The sequence below is a fragment of the Suncus etruscus genome, chromosome 12 (genome assembly GCF_024139225.1).
Source record: "Suncus etruscus isolate mSunEtr1 chromosome 12, mSunEtr1.pri.cur, whole genome shotgun sequence".
In the NCBI taxonomy this organism is placed as follows: Eukaryota; Metazoa; Chordata; class Mammalia; order Eulipotyphla; family Soricidae; genus Suncus; species Suncus etruscus.
In genome coordinates, this window is record NC_064859.1 from 46,651,664 (window position 1) to 46,675,128 (window position 23,465).

The 23,465-nt window shown below is 34.0% G+C and overlaps 1 protein-coding gene and 1 pseudogene across 3 annotated transcripts in view; both read left to right on the forward strand.

Moving 5' to 3' along the window:
- LOC126024534 (small integral membrane protein 8-like) overlaps nucleotides 1–14,780 on the forward strand; it is a 1,114,930-nt pseudogene extending 1,100,150 nt beyond the window's left edge.
- CTNNA2 (catenin alpha 2) overlaps nucleotides 1–23,465 on the forward strand; it is a 1,246,345-nt gene that overhangs the window by 22,027 nt on the left and 1,200,853 nt on the right. The window lies entirely within an intron of this gene.

Genomic DNA, 23,465 nt, shown 5'->3' on the forward strand with positions numbered 1-23,465 from the left:
AACCCTCTAGGGCTAATATAGATTATAGAAACCTGTTCATTATAAAAATGCCATATAGATAACTTTTGCTACTTGAAATTTAGGGTCACCTAGTTAGACATACATTTATATACATTAATAATATTTTTCATTCTGTCTTACTACTTTTAATTATGTCCTTATGTTACATTCATTTTTAAAAGTATACCTGATTTGTTTCTTTAATATTATTAATTTTTTTAAAATAAATTTTCTAGGGCTGTAGTGATAGCACAATGGTAGGGCATTTGCTTTGTATGCAGCTAACTTGGGATGGACAGGGTTACCTGAGCCTTCCAGGAGTGATTTTGGAGCACAGAGCGAGGAGTAACCCCTGAGTGTTGTCAAATGTGGCCTCCCAAATCAGTTAATTAATTAATTAATTAAAACAAAAATTAATTTGGGGAAACCAAGGATAATACAAGTGTAAAGCTTTTTCTTGCACAATTCTGGACCAGTTTTGATTCCCCTGAGCATTGCAAGGTGGGATCACTGAGCTCAGAACCAGGAGAAAGAGTTGTGCAGCACTGATTGTGCCCCAATTTTCCCTCCAATAAAAACATTCAAATATTTTGAAAATTTATCACAAAAACATTTATCCACAAATATTTCACAGATAATCCTTAATTATTTAGCCAGAGTTTAAATTTTCATTGCTGCTTTTTTTTCCCCAAAAAACATTTCTTAAGCACTTGGTATAGAATCTTAATAGGCGAAAATATTTTTTATATCTGACTCTTCTTAATTTAAAGTTTTGTATTAAGATAATGTGATGTGCAAATTTGTTCAGAGTAAAGTTGTTTCAAGCATACAATGTTATGACTCCAATCCCACCATCAGTGTCCCTTAACCTACAAATGTCCCTGGGATCCTTCCCCCTCGCATGCTCTCTTGGCAGTCAAATAACAAAAGTATTTCATATTACTTGTTCCAGAAATACTTAAAATAATGGCAAATGAAATTATCTGAAAACAAATCAATGAAATTTATTTTGTAATGACTGATTTTCATATTTTTAATCATTTTGAATCTTGTAGAGGGTAAGCATAGTTACTGTTAGTGATTGCCACACTAAATGCCACATGTTGGAGGCTATCTCCTGACCTTTAAATAAATTCTTTTGTTTTGTTTTTGAGTCATACCCGTCAGCTCTCAGGGGTTGCTCCTGATTTTATGCTCAGAAATCACTCCTGGCAGGCTCAGGGGACCTAATGGGATGCCGGGATCCAAACCACCATCTGTCTGCATGCAAGGCAAATGCCCTACCTCCATGCTCTCTTTCCAGCCCCAAGAATTTTTTTTATTACTTTTGCAAAAACTGGTTTCAAAGCTATTAATTCCCTAAGCTGTTGTCTGACTGTGAAGCAAAGGATCATTCCTTCAAATATGAATGATAATCTAGCTGGATAAAGTATTCTTGGTGAATTGTTCATTTTCTTGAGTTGTTATATTACATTTTTTTCTTCTCTCTTATCTTGGAGAATCTTATTTTATACATTTGCTGTATATCTTCTGGGCTTTCCTTGTATTTAAGTTCCTTTACTTTGTTCTTGCTCCTTTTATTTTGATAATATATTTTGCCAATTAAATGTAAGAAAATAATCTACAAGTTTATTTGTGAAAACCTGCAAAAAATTTATAAATATGCACAAATAATATGCTATCAAGTTGGGAAGGCCTATGTGTGCATACAAGAAGGAGAATTTAAAAGCAAAATATTGATAGATTAAATACAATTTTTAGACAGTGAACAAAATTACAAAATAAAGTAGCAAATACATGATAGACATGTTAAAGTATGCAATGATAGACAAAATCTTGACATTAACCATTAATCTATAGAACAGTAGATAAAAATAATTTATTTTTTTTGAGAAAACTAGGAGAATTTTTCTTTCATTAGACTTGTTTTGCTTTTTAGGGCGAGAAGCTAGTAAAGAATCAACTGGTCCATTCTTGTTACCACCTGGTCCCCAGAGCATTACTAGGTTCGAAGGTACCTGTGGGTATGGCCTGCTGGAACTTCATCACTGCCAGGGTGGCCAAAGTATCCCTGGAGAATCAGGGATTCTGAGCAACAAAGCATCCTTTGGCCTTGCTCTGACCTGACAGCCTGGTTGGCCAAGAATCCCCAGTGGTTTCCTGGACCCCCCTTAGGGCATCACATCAGAACCTTCCATGACCCCAAACCCCAAAATGTTTTGTTTTAATGCCAGAAAAAGATATATTTTTCTAATCAGAACTTTCTTTGATTGGACTTTCTTAATGATTTGTACTTTGATTTGTTTTTGGTTTGAAGGGGCCATACCTGGTGATAGTTATGGATACTTTCTGCTTCGGGCTTGGCATCACTCGCTGCCTGAAGGTCTTTAATGGAACATGCATTGCTAGGTTCTATTCTGATTGTCCTTCTTGCAATCCAAGAACGCAGTCATTTGGTTAACTTCTTGTTTTTATGTTGTAGTGACATAATTCTGTCTCTGTGTTTCTAATTTGCAATGTTTTATTATCATCTATAAATATAAGCAGCATTTTTATTTTAAGAGACGGGTCAAGTGTGAGGATACAGTCAAAAAGACACTGAGAAAGTATTTATAGAAAAATTTGAAGGTAGTTTTGGGTGACTATTCTTTTTTGTTTGTTTTTTCTAGGCACATTGTCAGCTCTGATGAAGCATTGAGAAATCACCCACCCAATTGTCATGATTCAACATGCCTTGACATAAAATATCTTTGTTATTGTCTCAAAGGACACTTAAGTGAACAACTTTAGACTTCCTGTGACTTAGGCATTTATCATATTAATTAAGTGTTCCCTAGGCTTCTCGCAACAAAGACCTGTGGTCATATTTTCAAGGGAAAATATAGAGATGGCCAGTGATAGGCACTGGGCATTGTTTGCCGGCTGGGAAATAAGTTGCTTTCAAAAAGGGTGAGGAGGTAACGGAGCTGTGGTGCTAGAGGTAAGGCATCTGCCTTGCAAGGGTGCTAGCTAGGATGGACCATGGTTTGATCCCCCGGCATCCCGTATGGTCCCATCAAGCCAAGAGCAATTTCTGAGCACATAGCCAAAAGTAACTCCTGAGTGCAACGGGTATGGCCCAAAAATTAACAATAAATAAATAAATACATGTGAGGAGAGGCCAGAGTGCACAACAGGCAGAGCATTTACCTTGCACATGTCTGGCTTGGGTTTGATCCCCAGCATTTCATATGGTTCCCCAAGCCTGCCATAAGTATATCCTGAGCACCACTGGCAGTGCCCACCAAACAAATAAAAGAGCAAGGAAAGAAAGAGGAGAGAGAAGCAAAATTTGTATCTGAATTCACATTCCTAATTTCACTTTTTGAACTAATGTTTTGTTTTGTTTGAAATTTCAATTAATTTATTACTTACTGATTTGCAGTACCAGGAATAGAACTCATGTCTCATACATGCAAACATGCAAACGAAGCACTTTTATCCCTGAGACACATTTTAGCCCCTTGCAGTTTAATTTAAGAGCTTTTATGGTCTGTACTCTGTTGATTTTGATGAATTATTCATCTTTATTAAAATGACAACTTAATAATTTGTTGCTATCCAGATTAATAGGAATCGTGTGGACAGAATTCATCTAAGCTCTAAGGCCATCCTAGCTATATAGAGTCTCTTATTTATCCAAAGGCACTTGTGTGCTGCTGATATCTTAGTGTCATTTTGAAATTTTAAGAAAAGGACTTAAATATATTTGACTAATATTATTAAACTTGGATAAAAATCACACCATTTTTTAAGTGAACAGATTAACCTATGCTCATGCATATCTGTGTCTATTTTTCTAGAAGAGGATCAAGCCTACTTAAAGTCATTTTCTTCAGCTCCACCTTCCTTTTCTCACATCGTGCCCCATGGATTGTAGTGGGAGTTAATCTCTGGTTTTCATTTTTTCTATTCTTTCTTCCCTCATTATTTGCTCATAAAGATATAGATAAGCTCATTTTCTCAGGTAGCTTACAGCACTGTGACTATTTACTGAAGTAGTTCTCCTTTCCTGCGGTTTCTCAGTTTATTTTAAGTGCATTGGGGGCTGAAGCGATAGTATAGTGCATATCACACTTACCTTGCATCTCTGGTATCTCTGGTACCCCAGATAGTATCTGGAGTCTGCCAGGAGTGATCTCTGAGGACAGAGCCTGGAGTACACTCAGCGCTCTACAGGGTGTGTCTCAAAAAATCAGATTAAATTTAAATGAATGCAGGAGGCTCAAAAACTAATACTGAAAGCAGTTTATTAGTGAATTGAGGATGGGACTCTTTACCTAATGATATATCTGCTTGACACACAGGCTAACCTTGCCAGAAAATTCAAATCATTTTTTTTAAATGCATATAAAACCTATAATACCTATAAAACTAATTTGTCTCTAATTGCTTTTTTGGTCGATTTCTACCCTGGGATTTTTGCTGTCTATTTTCTTAGACTGTGGCATTGTGCTCTGCTCCTTCCTTTGTTCTTTCTCATGCCCCTATGTTCCATTTTATTCTCTTACCCTTTTGCCACTAGAGGAATGTTGCATACATAAGGGTATTTTCCTTCTGTTTTTCAGTAATAGTGAAAAAAATCATGTATTGGACTTTAGGAAAATATGGTGAAGAGAATAATCCCAACCTCTTGGTAGAGTAACTAAGGTGTTTTTCCTCCCTTTAAGAACCAAGCCAGTTTTGATTAAGACTTCATTCTTGTTCAAATTTAACAAATGATCCAGTAGCAAAGGCAGTTTGGAGTCCAGATCACATGAAAACTGACCTTGGGCACAATGTGAGCCACTTTGCACCCCACTTTCCCTTTTCACTGTTGTTGCTATAATGTCACAAAGGGTTTTCTGCAGTTTTTCACACACATTGTGTATTCTACTGAGGTCTCAAAGGTCTTTTTTTTATATCTTTCCATTTTATAATTAATTATTAGTTTTAGAAGTGTACATAAAATAAATGATATATAGAATTAGAATTTATTAATAATACATTGTATAAAATAGGTCTCAAGGTCTTATACCTTTGGCTGTGGTGCTTGGACATGTGCTTACTCAGGACATGCTTTTAAGTTTAGTCTTCATGAAAATTCTGGCTGGAGCCCTGGCCAGTGGGTAGCCGTGAGACTCACACACTTGATCACTGGTATCCCATTTTTGGCTGATGTGCATGCCAGGGGTCACATACAGCTGGCAGGCGCTAGTGAAAAGCCACTCAATTCCAATTGCATAACAGTCAGCAGAGCCACAGAACCATGTTTGGCATTGTAGCAACACCAAGGCTTAAAGTCTTGGTCTTACTCTTAACTGAACAAGTACGTTTGCTGTGGAACTCGCCCCACCACACAAACCATTTTCATTTTAATACTGTCTACACTCATCACTTCAATTAAACATACACCCTAGGATTGTATTCAATTCAACACAAATTTATTGAATTACACAGTCTCTATTTTTCTATTAATAAACTCACTTCATGTGAAACCTATAAGTGCTAGAATTTGATAAGTTGATGCTGAACATTTTAAATATTGCATTATATTACATGAGTACATGAGTACTTTTTGGTTCCTTCAATAACAGGGTAGAACAATTATTGATTCAATATTTTATAGAAAGATAAGTGATGATAATCATGCCAGTAGAGACCATGATGTTTAGAAGTAATCTATACAACATATAGATAAAAGAGCAGTCATGAAAAACATGCTTCCTTGAGGCCAGAGATAGTACTCTGTGGAAGGTGCTTACTTGCACATGGTTGAGCCTAATTTAATTCCTGGCACTACCTAAGGACTCCTTAGCATTGCCAGGAGTGATCCTTGAATACAGAGCCAGGAGTGTGACCCAACTGTTTATAGTCCCTAAACCCCCAAAGTAAAAATGACAAAATGAACATTCTTTAGAGAACCAAGATAATTAGTAAAATTCAAAGAATTTTTTTAGGAAAATGCTTAAAACCATATATTAGAAAGTTTTTTTCCAAACTCTGTAATTTAAAAGCTTTCTATATGTTTTGGAAGGATGATGTTACAGTACTAATTATAAGACAATTAAAGATATTATTTTAGGAAAGAAACAAATTTTAGTGTATATATTTGCTCATGGGTGTCATATAAAGTTATCTAAAAAATTCTTACTGTACTTTTCAATTTTAAAACTTCTCTGGAATATTTCCCTAAATTTTACTAATTCCTAAGGACTAAAATTCAAGTATTTTCTCTTATAAGCATATATAGAACTTGAGTTGGCTGATCTTGGTTATTGCAGCTGTCACCTAGTTATCCTTAGACTTAATAGAAAGCTACTGCTTTGGGATAGTGATACAAAATATTATGAATGCAGGAGTGATGGATTAGGATTAAAATGGGGAGACTGGGAATAAAGCAAATGATGGCCTTAATATTACAGAGATTTTGAATACAGAGACCAGGCAGGAGTACTCGAGATGAATGGAATCCTAAGGGAGAGGAAAACATGCATATAACCAGAGCTCAGATAGTATGGAAGTGTGAATAGTATGGAAGGCTTTATACTTAGTCTCTCTGGGGTTGAAGAGAAAGTTTTAGAGCAGTTTGTACAGGTTTGGAAATGCTGTGCTATGGGCTCCATAGGGTTTCAACGAGGGAAGCTGTCTCATTAATGTGCTCCAGTGTCTGGATCTTGCTATGATGACTGTGCAAATAGAAGCTTATAATTGGGGAATGTGGTGGCAGGGAAGTCAGTTAGAAAGCTCTTGCAGTAAGTCAGGAGAAGTCGTACGAGAGAATTTGAGTGAAGCACCTTATTGGAGAATGAATTATGTCATAGAAGTGATCAGCAAAAATAAAAATCAGTAAGCCTAAATCTGAGTTCCTTTTAGACATCCCAATAATTGCAGAAATAATAGTTAAGAAAAGACTAGCTAGGCAGGCACAAGTACAACAGACAGAGACCTGGGAGTCCAAGAGGACCATATGGTAAATATGAGTCAGCAGTGTTTTTCTGTTATTAAAAAACAGAACCAGCACTAAGGGGAAATATATTAATAGGAATTAGGCATGCCCACAGCAGGAAGTAGCCTTTATTCAGACTGGTTCCAATTTTCACCTTTCTTACATACTCTGTGGACTTTACCATTTTAAGAGACTTATTGAAGGCTATCCATTCAAATGCCAGGTTATATATATGACACCTGTGGTCTTCAGAGATGTGCAACAAATGGTGAGAGCTAAATTAAGCACCTTTGACATTAGGAAGACCACTGGTGCCATGAAGTAGTTCTCGTGAATTGTACTGGCTGAAAGAAAAGATTGCAGGAAATTTCTACAGAGCACATAGCTTTGTTCCATTTTCTCCTGCCTTTTTTCCTTTTGGGTTTGTCTTTTGGTGGGCATACCAAGCTGAGCTTAGGGCTTATTTTTGGTTCTCTGCCTAGGGATCACTTCTAAAGATAATTGAGCACCATGTGCGGTCGTAGTTGGAATTGGGATTAGCTGCAGAAAGAGTTTTATATAATAATATAGAATAATAATAAGAAAGATGAATATGCTTTATTCTCTATATTATCTAACCATCTCCTCTCATATTTACTCTTACAACATAACTAGTGGTGGGCTTTATAGAGAAGGAAAGAGAAAGAAGGTGTAGAAATACTGTGTTTGGGGCCAAAGTGATAGTACGTTATGTAGAGCATTTGCCTTTCATGCAGCTAACCTGGGCTAGATCCCTTCCATTCCATATGGTCCTCCTAAGCCTGCTGGGAGTAATTCCTAAGGTGAGCAAGGAGTAATCCCTGAACATCACTGGATGTGACCACAAAACAATACAAAAAGAAATTCTGCACTCCCTCGCTTGACCATGCTTCTAAATTTTCTAATCTTGTGATATCATTAAATATATATATATATTTATATATAAATATAAATATATATATTTATATATATAAATATATATATTTATATATATATTTATATATATAAATATATATATATATTGCAGCCACATCCAGTGACGCTCAGAGGTGACTCCTGGCTATGCACTCAGAATAGCTCCTGGCTTGGGGGATCATATGGGACGCCGGGGGATCGAACCACAGTCCGTCCTAGGCTAGCTCGCTCTAGGCAGACACCTAGAGCAAATGCTCAGGCCCCTATATCATTACATTTTTATAGGACTTTTAAGTCTTGTAGTATTTATTGAAAAATTCCTTAGATATGGATTAGGCATACTTGTCTTCTCAAAAGAAAAAACATAATCTAGCCAAAAATCACATGGACATTAAAGAATCTCTGTACTTTTTTATAAACATTATTTGTTATTCCTGCTTAATGTCACTTTGCAAGGAGATCTCTTCTAAGTGCACCTACCATTACAAGATCTTCACCATATACTCTTGGATCAACAGTTTCTTTCCCATGGCAAATATAATTAACAGTTATATACTCATGTATGAAATTATTCTCTTATACCTGTTCTTTCCAACCAGACTTCAAATTTCATAAGGACAGGCACTAATTCTGCTTTTGATTGTCTTTTGTCCCCCTAAGCACCTATGTAAGTATTTTGCAGATAATAATAATAATTATACATTGTTCTCAAAAGAGAACATATAAGATAAAATAGGAAATGCAGTTTAAGTCAGATTTTAAGGCAAGTTTGAACCTTTCTAAAGGAAAAAGTACATCTTAAAATCTGGAATCTGGGCTGCGATAATTATTCTGCTAGGTATTTTGGGCAAGATAATGAACCTCTCTGGGCCTCAATTAGGCCATCTATAAAATCGTGTTGATTATATTACCTGCTTCTTAGGGTTTTCATGCATATCAGAAACTTGACATTTGTAAATTCACCTAAAACAATCCCTGTTGTAGAGCAGTAAAAGCAAGGTATTCCCTGAAAACAAAAGAGAAGCAAAGTTAGGCTACCTAAGTCGATTTCTTCTCCATTTGGATGGTTCTCACTTTGTTATGTGCCTGCCTGAATGTGTATTAATCTTCACTGGTAGAAAACTGTGCACTCAGGCTTTCCAAAATGAGTGATACATGCTTATCTACATGCACTGAAATGATCCAGGGTCCCAGTAATAGACTTGGATGCTATGGAGAAACAGTTTCTTGATATTTTCTCAAAGAGGTAGATTTCTAGTGGACTCTGAGTTAAATATCTTTTCCATGAAAAAGGAAATTAGTGAGCTAGCTTACCTGGAAATGTCTAGTTTGGAGTCTTCAAATGGAACAAACATGATTTTCACTTGCTTTACAAAGGTAATCATGACTATTTTATCTGATCAATAGGATAAATATTTTTGTTTGGTTTGGGTTCATGTGTACAGATATTTAGGGCTCACTCCTGATTACACTCAAGGATTACTCCTGGCATAACTTTGTGTATCATATGAGGTGCCAGGGATTGAACCAAGGGTAGCCTCATGTAAGGCAAGTACCCTCCTTATAACACTTTATAGATCCAGTTCTTCAATTATATTTATATATACATGCTTGCACATAGAAGAGATTATTTCATTATATAATGCTAAAGTAAATGTATAGGGTAATTATATAAGAATCTAGAGTAACTCAATTTTTTTAAATAATAAAGTCACTTACTAAACAAGACTTCCAATTTTTGAATTCTCTGTAATTTTTGAACACCATTTAATTTAGCAGTCCTTTTTACTGAATATATTTTAGTACTGACAGTTTTTTCTACTTATCAAATGTTTAACAAAGAAATTGTTTCCAACAATTTCTAATACTATCTAGAGAATAAGAAATTGGTACATTTTACTTAACAACTTTCAGTTTGGTATATTTAAATATGCAGGTTTACTTTTTATTGCTAATATAATTTTTCTTCTTAGCTTCAGTATTTCATACTTTTGCAGAATATCCAAGTTGAACCTTCTTTTTGGACTGTAAATCCAAATGTAAGTTACATTTTTTTTTTGTTTTTTTGTTTTTGTTTTTTGTTTTTTTTGGGGGGGGCACACCCGGCAGTGCTCAGGGGTTACTCCTGGCTGTCTGCTCAGAAATAGCTCCTGGCAGGCACAGGGGACCATATGGGACACTGGGATTCGAACCAACCACCTTTGGTCCTGGATCAGCTGCTTGCAAGGCAAACGCCACTGTGCTATATCTCTGGGCCCGTAAGTCTACATTTTTAACTGCATCATCTATATGTGTGTCTCCATCTTCCTTTTAAGTTTCTGATGAGAATTCAATTATAATAGTATAGTATTATATATTATATTTTAATTATATATTATATATAGTATTATATCTTAGTGACAGACTGGGCATATTTTCTTTATATCCAAATTGTTATTGCTGTTGTTTAGTAGATAATTTACTAGATGATAAAGTACTTGGTGCTTTAGCTCACTAGGATGGCCCATTGAGAACATCTGAAACTTGCATTTCTCCAATTGTCATAATTTTATGAAATACTTGGCATGATGCTATTGGGATAATTTTTCACAATGCTAGAAAACCTATAGTGCTACTCAACTGAAATATTTTAGTCTATATTTTTTATGTTAGCTTATAAATAAGAGTGTGATTTATATCATTTTTTGTTTGTTGTTTATTTTGGGCCACACCTGAAGGTGCTCAAAGGTTATTCCTGGCTCTGTATTCAGAAATTACTTCTGGTATAGTTGGGTATCATACTTTATACTTTTATGCTAAAAGATACCTAATGTTTTAGACTGACAATACTATTTGTGTGAAGTTCCTTGTGCTTCTAAAGTTGCCATGATGACCTGAATTGTCTGTTGCTGCAATTTTTCCTGTTCTAGCCCTAGCCTCTGCATTCCTTTCATTGAAGCAGTATATTGTCTTCAGCTTTTTAATGTCAAAAAAGGAATTTTGAAATATGAAATTCTATGTTACGGTATAGAAGGAAAAATGTTTTTGTGAAAATACACTAAAATAATTATGCTATTTAGGATACTTTGTTAGGAGTTTTTCAAAAATCCTACAGAAGATTTGCAAAAGTTACTAAACAACAAAGTCTGTATTTCCCTTTTATTTTTGTTGTTTGTTAGTATTTAAAACTATTGTTTTGATGATGTCAGAAACCTAGTATTGTGGGTACTTGTCTTTCACATAGTTGACCTAAGTTTGATCCCTGGCACCCCAGAAGGTATTCTGAGCATGACCAGGAATAATATATGAACACAGCATTAGAAGTAAACTCTGAGTACCACTAGGTGTAGCCCCATACAGAAAAAAACAAATTTCTTGAAGGAAACTTATTAAAAGATTAAGTGATAAAAATTGTTATAAATTGTCTTTTTCCCTTAATATCTTGAACTTTGAGGTAGAACTCTAGATTCAAATCTTAATTCCATTTCTTACTCAGTTTGTGAGCCTTTCCAAGTCCTCTTCAACTTATCTATGAAATGAGTTAGCAATAGCAACTTAGAAAATTGTCAAAATGTCTAGATATAATGCATACACAATTTATATCAGAGTAGAAGACTGAAGACAACACATAGAAAATTTCAAAATGTAGTTGAGTTGCTATCCAGTTGTCTTACAAGTGTATCAATAGAATATAGGTATTTTAATCTAAAAATCACACTCCTATATTTATTTATTCTAATAAGGCAGTCTGACCTTACTTTTAGTAAGTTTGTTAAAATTATTAAAAGGAAAACATTTTAATTAACATTTTAGGCAGTTTAGTTATGAAAGAGTAATTGTTTTATACTTTTATGCCTTTAAAAATTTTAAACCATAATGTATTTCCATTTTAAAATGCTATTCATGAATTTTTATCAAATAATAAAATTATAGAAGGATTTAATAAATTTTATGTGTTAGGAAAATTATTATGCATGTTTTAACATTTAAAAAACTAGATTTTGGGAAGGGATATCTGGCACTGTGTTCAGGAACTCTTGATAGAACTTGAGTACCGTATTTTCCAGCGAATAAGATGACTGGGCGTATAAGACACCCCCCTAATTTTGCAGTTAAAACATAGGTTTAGGCCTATATTCACTGTATCGGACAAAACATTCCTGTGCTGCAACTGTATGTACCACAGTGAGCCAATCACAACAAGCAAAGGTTCAAAGGTTATACTGTAATAGACTTCCTCTCTGACTCTGGCCAATCTGAGCAGGCTTTTTACAGTGTAGATTCGGGTCCAGAACATTCTCTAATTTGCATGCATAAAATGCCTGCTTGGATTGGCTGAGTTAGGCGGTCCAAGCAGCCTTGCAGTTATTGGTCTCTTATCACAGGCACCTTTTCTGGCAATTCCCTGGTGGCGTCAGTTAATCTCCCCCACTACATGAACCAAACAATACTCCATCCTCACACCCTAGGACTTAACCACCAACACGGTTAGCTGGGTTTTGCCAGAAGTGGCCCCAGATCTCCTGAGTACTGTTTGGGAGCCCCCAAGAAAGAGATTTGGAAACTCTGCGGCTTGACTTTTTTTGTTTCGTTTAGTGGCATATTGAAACATTTTTCGGGATATATACGGCGTATAAGACGACCCCCGATTTTCGGTTGACTTTTTTTGTTTCAAAAGTCGTCTTATACGCCGGAAAATACGGTACCTTATATGGATTTAATTCACCCAGCTGTGTGCAAAGCAAGAACCTTAATCCTTAAACTGTTTCTCTGACCCTGAAAATATACTTCTTATGTTATAAAAATTAGTATTATTTTTTTTTACCATTTGTAGGGACTTATTTATATAGCAATGTTTTATATACTTGAGTTTAGATTAGTTAATAAATGATCTGAAACAAACCTGGTTGTCTTGTGAAAGCTGAAAAAGTTATATTCATTTAAAATTTTTTTTATTTAAAAGAGAGTAGATTTCTCATATATACCTGTTATTCTTAGTACATTTTATTTTTTACAAAACAAATTTGTGAAGCTTTGGTATAATATTTTTATAGCTCCATAAAAATAAAAACAATACTCAAAAATATTTTAAATAGATCATTAGTATTAGATTTTCTAGAACAGGTCATTACAAGATTTTTATTTGGAACATGATATTGAATTGTCTTCCTAATGCCAAACATTATCACAGCTTTTCTCTTAAAAAGATGAATATAAAAGTTCAATATTTCCTTAGTTTAAATATTTATTGTTTTCAGAGGTAAAGTCACATTTTATTTGTCTAGTTATAAAAGAAATTTTGTAAAGTAAAAAGATAAAAAAATTTCTATTTCTTAAAATATTTTTCCAACTGCCACTATGTTTTCAATAACTCTTCTGCTTCCAACACACAATGCTGGCCATTTTAATACATTAGATTTTTAATGATACCTTTTTATGACTCTAAAGTATGGTTTTATAGTGGAAATGATCTAATAAGATACATAATATTGCAGAACTACAAGTAAATAACACATTGTACTTTTCTAGATTCTTTTGATACATTTATAATGAAATAAATATTACAACATAAATTTGGAGATAGTATAGAATAAGAGAAATACTGCTTGTTTTATTCCTTTTAAAAATATTTATGTAGACAGAAACAATACATTTTTGTTAGGTAGCATCAGAACTGAACAAAGCAAGAAAGATTTAAGCTTGGGAATTCTGAATGAAGTTATAGGTGAAATACATTGTTTGAAATCAGTGTATTTCAAAAGAAAGTCAGTTTATAACCACTTCTTTTTAATTATCACTGAGCTCAGAGTACTTGGTAATATTGGGAATTGAATGCCAGACCTTGAGTATGAAAAGCACTTAATCACAGATATTATGTATGTATAATATATATTATATATCATATTTTGATCCACACAAGCAGCCCAAAATCATAACTTCTTGAACTTAAATGTCATAGTTCGCAATGACTTCATTATAGAACCAATAAATATGGTTTTCTTTTGGTGGGGCAGTTTGGGTTTCACCATGTAGTGCTTATCTTTTGCAAAGGAGGGAGCCCTGGAAAAGCTGAGGGGACTGTGTGTCCATATGTGCACCTGAGATTAAGTCAGGATTGACCATACTCAAGGCAAGTAACTGCCTTGTCTTTTGTACTATCTCTTAGGCCTCTTTTTTCCATTTTTGTAAGAGAAGTAGTTGAAACAGTTCTTTTCATTAAAGATAAAGGCAGAGCGGAACCGGTACTGAGCGGGGCAGTGCCTGGCGGAGGTATAAGTAAGTCATCAAACATCAAGATGTCCTCAACACCTGAGCCTCCATCCTTTAAAAAGGAACCACTCAAAGATAAGGACTTTCCAAACCCAGGATTTAGGGGGGTCCGTACAACAAGTTTGTTTCTGTGAATCCAGAGCTCTTCATTAAACCTAACAAACCTGTAATGGCTTTTGGATTGATAACCCTCTCACTCTGTGTGGCTTATATTGGTTATCTGCATGCAACACAAGAGAACAAAAAGGACCTCTATGAAGCTATTGATAGTGAGAGGAACAGTTCCATGAGAAGAAGAACTTCTAAGTGGGATTAATAATATTGCTTACTACAGATGGAGCTTTGTGAAGAACTTTGAAACCTCTAAGTGAAAGCCTTCATGAATATAGTGTCATGTGTTTTGGTTCTGGAATGTTTTGTAGAGGGAAGAAGAAAACTGCTGCTGCCAGGCCATTCTTGTGTGTTTCTCCCTTTCACAGCTGCAGCAATGCTCTCATTCTTTTCCTCAGAGAGGTTTTTGATATTTTCCTTTTTTGAAATTCTCTTGTAAGAGTGTCCTGCAAATGAAAGTAATTTTTCTTTGTTCTTAAGTTCTTTATAATAAAAGTTATGAATGTGGTAAAAAAACAAAGTTAATGGGATAAAAGTTGGGTTTAAAAGTTTCATCAAGTGACAAGATTCTAGGCTTAGAAGAGAACTGTATTAATTCAAATGTTGCTTGCCAGGAAAGAGTTCCTCATGGCATATAGTATGTAAACAAAGCCTTTCATGATAAGAATTTTCCTGTTATCATTGCTACAAGTAAACTAGGTTATAGTGAATTGGTAAAAAAAAATGTATATGGATTCAGAAATAGTTTATTCCAAAAGAGAAAGATTTTTGTCAGCCCTAAAATGGAAATGAATTCATTCTTAAATTCTATAGAGAAGCATGTCTCTATTTCTCCATTCTTGTTACTTTATGGCTAGCATGAGTTATGGTGTGTCAACCTAGAACATAGAAGAAGTATCCTATGGATGATGCCATGTAAGAAGCTTGAAAGTTTTGGATCTATGATGGAATAACCATCTATAGTAGGAGCTGTTTGAGAGAGAAAACTCACTTCAATCCGTGTTCTGTTGTTGTTTGTCACTGCTGTTGAATAGTTTTCTAATTGTCTTGATTAGCTTATATATCAGTATCTGAAAAAATAAGATTATGGAAACAAGACTTCCCAATAGTTCTCCACTTCTTAGATTCTGTGACTTTATGGGCCACCTTTCAAAGTTTAATTTTTCCTATAATGATAAACAGTTGAACATATTAAGATCTCTTAACATGCTGTTATTTATACTTCCTTGATGTTAGACTTTAAAATGTATTTATGAAAATAATTTTTAGAAGAATTTAACTTTTAATCACAGTACTTCTTAAGGAACTAAAAAAATAAATTTACTTTTGACTTCCTCATGTATAAGGTACTTTAATACATTTACCTGTAGAAGTTATTTTCACTGTGGTCCATGTCTAAAACTGGGTGCATACTGAGCTGCTTTCTTTCTGATTCACACTTTCCATGCATCTACTAACCATATGTTGTTTAAGCAGAAATATATAGCATATAAAAACCTTTAAAGTCCCTGAAAGATGGGACAGCCAAATAAACATATGAACTTATTGAAATAATATTTTCCAACTTCTTGCAATTAGAATTAAGTATAGTTTTTAGTTTTCCGGTAATAATACTTCCTGAAGTAACATTTTATTTCTCTGAATATGCTAATGAAATTAATCACCTCCCAATAGCAGATTACTCACAAAATGGTCTCTTCTCTGATTTTAGTCTTAAGGCATAGGCAAGAGTGCTTCCAAGTGAATGACCTCTGTAGAAATTTCTAAAATTCTTGAGAAGACAATATGAAGTATTGAACTGTTGTATGTATGTGTGTCCCTGTGTCCTTCTAGGGCCCATCCTTTGGTTACACAGTGTGGGAAACAACATAATAATAATGACTATTGAACAATGTAGGGGCATGGTGCTGTAACCTTGTGTTATGTTAGAAATTACCGTATGTTAGTGTAGATGGCATAGTGTATATAACACACTTGCCTTGTATGCAGTTGGCATAGTTTCGATCCCCAGCACTGCATATGGTATCTCAAACACTGCCAGGGGGGTTTCCCTAATGTAAAGCCATTATTAAGTCCTGGGCAGTGCTGGTTGTTACCCCCCCCCCCAAAAAAAAAGATAAAGGGAACTAAATCTTTTGCATTACTTTGGGCCTTCCAAAGTTTTACTCTTAATAATCTTTTGTTGAAGGTCAAGGTCTTGCTACTAACATATTATTAGCACCTATTTTCTACTTATATGTATTATATGTCATATTTCTTAAAAAATCATAGAAAATATTTATTAAGAAAATCTCAAAAAACAGACAGTACATAATGAGTATTGCACAACTGTGCACTGATATCATATATGTTGAAAACAGGTAGGTGGAGACACCTTGTTCACAAATGTATTTGAAGGGTAACTGTATTTCTAATAAACTTAAAGAGTTTCTCTCCAGAATCATTTCCTTGATGCAAAATAAAGTTATTCTTCATGGCTAATTTACCATGCTTATTATAATAAGTGTTTTCTCCAATGTCACTCTTTTGATATTTAATTAGGTTAAAGCCCTAAAGCAAGAGTAATATAGGCAGAGAGTTATGGATGAAGATCATTTCATCTTGATTGCATTTACAGATCTCATTCACTTCTTTGATGTTTAGTGTGTATTTTTTTCTTGATGAAGTTTTTCTGTTTTTGAGGGGTGGGGGACAACCTGGTGATGTTCAGTGATTATTTCTGGCTCTTCACTCTGGAATCAGTTCTGGAAGGTCCTGTTGACCATACAGGGTTCCAACTATTGAACCTGCTTGACCTTGTAGTATCCCACCCACTGTACTATAGATCTGGTCCCAGAGTAAAGCCTTTCTAAAATTGAAAATATTTACATAAATCCAGAGGGATTTGAGGGGTGAGTGCTTCCCAAGTAGTGCGTAGAGACCCTGGGGACTTCCAGATTTTCTTGTTAAGCCAGTCCACTGACTTTGTAAGGATCCACAGATGTTGTGTTGCTTAGACCCTATGATGGTAGGGATTTCTTGGGCTACCCCAGTGGTGCTTAGAGGACTTTAGTGCTACACCTGATGATAATTGGGGGTTTGTGTGGTGCCGGGGATCAGAGTAGGGTTGGTAGCCTATCATGTATACATAGGAATTTTTAATACAAAATTATGGTATAACTGAGTGAAGTTATAACCATGACATATGTATGATTTTCATTCATGTGATGCCAACCATGACATTCTAGGAATGGTTCTATGATATTAAAAACTAGGTGAGAACTTCAACTAAAATATTTTCTACAGTCTTTGCTCACACATGCTTTCTCCTATTTGTATACTCTTTAAAACATTATGAGGTCATATCTATAGCAATAAGACTTCTCAATTCATTATTTTGAGAAGGGTTTTCTCCTAAATGAGTTCTCTAGCTATATATATAGTTTACTTCATTGTGAGTCCTTCAGTTAAAAAATGTATTGGTAACATAACTATTTCTTACATAATATTAACATTCATGGTTTCTTTATTGTTTTTTGATGATACTAATGTAATGAGAACTCTGGCTGCTTAATATTCACTTTCCTTAGTTTTTTTTTTCCAGTGGAGTCAGTTCACTTTCTTTTTTTTTAATATATAGAATCTTTATTTAAGCATCATGATTAGAAGCATGATTGTAGTTGGGTTTCAATTATAAACAGAATACACCCCCTTTGCACTGGTACACTGGTGAAGGGAGATTTTTTTCCCATATCTAAGAGTGGTCTACTATTAAAAAGAACATATAATGACCAAATGTAAAGTTTATATCCTATAGATCTTGTGATTTAAGATAGTATATATAATTGAACTGTTTTACTAAAAGATCTAATTTCAATTACTAATTTTATTTATGTAAATTACCATTAAATTAAGATTATTTTAAATATTAATATTATCTTACATTGTCTAACTGTTCTCAAATTGTATGAGTTTCTCTTCTCTGTATTCTGTGGATATCTTTACAAATGGCTTATCCTCAACAAATCACATTTTAAGCAATGAGCTACTCCCTTGTGAGATCAAGAGGCTATGTCTTTAGACTTTTATATTAGCAGGTCTCTGCATCAACTCTTTTTCCTATGACAAGGTAGTCGACCTGATAAGACATTTTTCTTCAGTCAAAGGCATTTTAGTGGAAAGAAGTCAAAGTTGAGCCACTAATAGGCATATTTTTGGTATGTAGAGATATAGGAGTACTTGGTTCTACTTACAAAACTTAAGCAGCACACAATAACAGTTACCACCATCCCAAGAAAATACAACTTGTGGGGCTGGAGTGATAGTGCAGCAGTAGGACATTTGCCTTGGATGCAACTGACCCAAGACAGACCTCGGTTCGATCCCCGGTGTCCTTTATTGTCCCCCAAGCCAGGAGCAATTTTGAGCGCATAGCCAGGAGTAACCCCTGAGCGTCACTGGGTGTAGCCCAAAAATCAAAACCAAAATCAAAAACCAACAAAAAGAAAATAGAACTTGTGATAGTAGAATGATACATATATATATAGAAATTAAAAATTAAGATAGATAAGAGACCAATTATTAAATAAGTTAAATGATTTATAATACACAATAATATCATTATGCACAGCATTTATTTAGTAAATTTCTCTTTTCTTTATATCATATATCACACATTGTGAAAAAATGTTTGGAATCGAACAATATATGCATCTTGATAGTATTTCAAGTATTCTTTTAGTGCTTTTTGTGTTTATAATGAATAAAATAATGTATATTTATGTAAGCTAATTTATTCAGTTGATATTCAGGAGGTAGTTTATCATTTACATATAAACTGTAGGTAGGAGAATGACAATTGAATTCCATTTCAGTCTCCAAACACTGCTATGTTCTTTTACAAAAACCTAAAGTGATTTTTAAAGAACACGAACTATCAGTTTATTTACTTAAAAGCCATGTGGAGCACATTGTAGACAATAAGATGATTCAAGTCAATTAAGGGTGAATTAAATAAATAAAATTATTATTTTAATAATGTAATAAATAAAATGAGATATTTTCAACCTCCTCTTATAATTTTTATTATAGCATGTTACCTGTCAGTTGTGATATTTATTTTGTGTCATTCAGTTGCATGTTAATGTAAAATGTTTGTTATGTTGAGCAATTTTAGTTGACATAGAGTTGCCATTCAGGAATTGGCCCCCTTCATAGCTAATAATTACTATAATAATAATTGTTGGAACAGTTTTCATTTGGAAAAGAATTGGTGATAGCTGGGTTGTAGAGCATCTGCCTTGTAAGTATGTGATCAATGAGGGATTATGTTTGATTTCTGGTAACATCTCACATGTTCAATTACCAAATTACCATCCCAGCAGCTCTGCTGCTTGGAATTCCCAGTAACATGACCAACCAATCTCTGGCATACCACAATTAAGTATGTGAAAGCAATACTGCTAGTGTTTAAACACTGGTGAGCAAAGCAACATGCAAAGGAAGTACCTTAGTCAAGTGTCCCCATAATACCTGGGGAATATGATGAATGCTTGATCAATACAGCTAAAATATAGGAGACCTGTTATTGTAGCACAATCAGGTGCGAAAGCTCTGCTTACCAAATGAGTGCTGGTCATCACAGAAACAACCACCACAGAAATAGTAGAGAAAAAAAGAAAATAAAAAAAGGCAAGATTAGAAAAAACTGAGAGTGGCTGAGAATTTTCAAAACCATTATTAGTAAAATTCTTATATATTGAAGTAAAATTATATCACAGTTTTTTGTTATTTTAGAAGATTTACTCAACATTAGCATGACTAAATAAAAATACGTTTTGAAAGCTCTAGGCTACACACATATATAATGAAAATTCTTAACATTGTAAGAGATCTTTCACTTATGTTATTTAATTCACTACTTCAGAGAACACTTGGATCACTTCAAGGGTAATTCTTGGTGATAAGTTCTAGTGGAGTTTGACACATTTAATTATTATATATTATATATATATATTATATATTATATATATATATAAACATTATAAAATGTTTTCTAATATCCATTACCTTGTTACAGGATATTTCAGTTATTACAACTATTCTCAGTCCAATTTCTGACAATTTATCAAGATTTTGTGAAGTTACTATAAAAATAGAAACATGTAATAGGAAAGAAGATTCAAGTTACCTTATATAAAGCATCAGACATTATAAAACATTACATTCATCAGAGTTAACCCTTGTCTCAAAAAGAAGCCTTACAAAAATAAGAGATGGTGGGGTTCTTATTGTATAATTGAGGGAAATATATTATTTCAGTGAATTTTTAATAATATATTTATTTAAGCACCTTGGTTACAAACATTTTCGTAACTGGGTTTCAGTTATAAAATGTGCACCCCCCCTTCACCAGTGCACCAAACTCCTATAGAAATATGATGCTAAATCCCATCACAATTATCTCTCTCAATGTCAATGGACTAAATGCACCAGTTAAGACACAGAGTGGCAAAATGCATCAGAAAATTGAATGCAATGTTGTGCTGCCTACAAGAAACACACCTGAATAGTCTGAACAAATATTTTTTTCTTTTTTATTTTTATGGTGTTTCCTTATCCTATCCAAGAATGGAATAAACTAGAAAATCAGAGAGAAAAATGAATATTTATCATATTTGTAACTGCAGAGATTTGGTTTCACTGCTGCTTGAGTACTAATCAATCTAGAAAGGTACAATGACTGACTCAGGAAGAGCTGTGTTGGAAGCATTCCGGCAGATAGGGACATGGCTAATTCTTGTCTTCAAAGTAGCCATCTTGTTTGCTTTACAAGAAACTTTTGTTTGTCTACAAGAAACTTTTATAGACAAAGAGAACAGGGAAGCCATTTTGAGAAAGGGCGGATTCTAGACTGGCAGTCAACAAAATGGTCAATAATTTCCCTCCTTCCTCTGCTCATCCCTTATAGCATATAGTAAATAGAGTCTTTCAATCTAAAACATAGTTTCTGAATTTGAATCTTTTGAGATAAGGACAAGATAAGGACAACTGTCTCTACCCAAGGGGCTTATGGTCATTTGATTTCAGGTCAGCTCTTTTTAAAAAAAATTTTATTAATAATTTTTATTTTGACCAAAGTGGATTACAAATCATTCACAATAGTATTTCAGGTACATAGTGACATTGAATCAGGGGCATTCCCACCACCAATATTGTCCTCCCTCCACCCCTGTTCCCAGCTTGTATCCCCTATCGCCCCTCCTTTGCCCCCTGGGCTGCTAGTATAAGTGGTCCCTTCTGTGTCTAGCATGTTGTAGATTGGGTATCGATTCTGTTGTAGTTGGCTTTGGATTTGGTTTTTAAGTCTGATCATTTTTTATTTTTACTCAATGTTCATACGACTGTTTGATCTTAGTACCCTCCATTATTTCCCCCTCAATTTGTGAGGCAGAACAAGATGGTTCAAATTATGTGATTCTGTCTGAAGGTAAAAAAAAAAAAAAGAAAGAAAGAAAAGGGGAGGCAAAAATTCAAACAAGCAGAAAACGCGAGGAGTCCTTCTAGAGACTATAAATATCAGTTCAGCTCTTAATTTTTTGGTCTGTATTTATATTTATGTTTAATATTAGTGTATTTTAAAAAGCACTTACTAATCATATAATTGGGTCTTCTTCTTTTAGAAAATAAAACCAAAGAGCTTTGAGAACAGGTTGTCTTTCCAATGGTTAATGTGCTTTTCTTTACTATTACCCTTTACTTTTCTTTTGTGAAGGAAAAAAAAAAAGTCTTTTCTATGCAAATTGACTATTAGATTACAAAATTCTTTTAATTTGGAAGGTCAATAAAGTTGTTCTTTTTCCTCTTATTTCCTTTCTCCCCCTCATCTACTTCCTTAGTCTCTTTTTTAATTGGACATAAATTTAGTTCTGACCTTGCAAAAGTAAAATGGTTAAATGCTTTCTAAGGGCATATTTTGCAGGTTAACTAGAAAACACCTCACATCCTGCATGTAATCTGCATTTGCTTCCAGTTGGTTCCAATATATGGAGAAGTTTTGAAGGCTAAGAGAGGCAGATGAGAGTGAAATTAGTACTACACTAAGCCATAAAAGAGTTTTACTTCAAAAGCTCCCAATCCTGTTGTAAGTTTCAATAATTAATGTGAGTTTATTACTAATTTATAAGATGCAGTCAACCATCTCACTTAAGAAATTACTTGTTTTCTTTTAATATTTTACTACTCTTATTTAAATTGTGCCAGGGTATATAATTTCATTCTTATATTGTATCAAAATATTTCTTTCTATACAAGAAACAGATTTATATCACACCATATTCTATAGCATGGATAAAATTCTAATTAGAATGTTGACTTTTTATTCTTAGTTATGTTATGTTTTGCTTTCACAGAGCAGTGTTTTACTTAGGGTTTTGCCAAGGTCAGCTAATACAATAATTACATAGAAGACGAGAAATGCTCCTACCTCAAACACAACTCACTGTGCTGGCCAGTGACCTTGACTAAAGAAATAATTTATGTAAGCTCTTTTTAGAAACTTTAACCTCAGTGAGTAAACTAATATGAAAAAGGCAAATCTTTAGTGGCAGTTTTGAGATATTAATTTTTCAGATAAATTTGACAAATTTATGACAATAGAAACTTATGGTTCTTTCAATTTGACCCTTTAATGTCAAAACACATTAACCCTAAATTATTGGTGAGAATAGAATTCTAATTCTTGCTTGTTTTTTTTTAGTCAGGTAGGGTGTCATCCTTTATATAAACAGAAATCTTCTAAAGTTTAATAGAGCAGTTTCAATTTCTCATATAATTTCTCATATTAATATTTGCTTTGATTTAAAAGTTTGTGTTTTCTCAATTTATATCTTAAAATTTTAATGCTTAAGGTGATGACATTAATAGGAGAGAGAATTTGAGGAAGGGGATCACATTGCTATTTAGGTCAGGAATTCAGAGCTTTTGATGTTCCTGAAGAAAAGCTAACAGATCTATTTCATTCCTTTCCCATGCAAATTTTTAGTTAGTGCAGAAGTGGATTTATTCCTCAGTTAATAGAATTGTATGACAGTCAGAATTATATGGAAAAATTGCATGAAAAACCAGACACTTAAGTTAAAGCTTATTGTAGTTTAAGTAGATAGGTTTAGGTCCCTCCCCAATAAGAGGGCCTCTCCTTTACCCTGAAAATAATCTCTACCTCAGT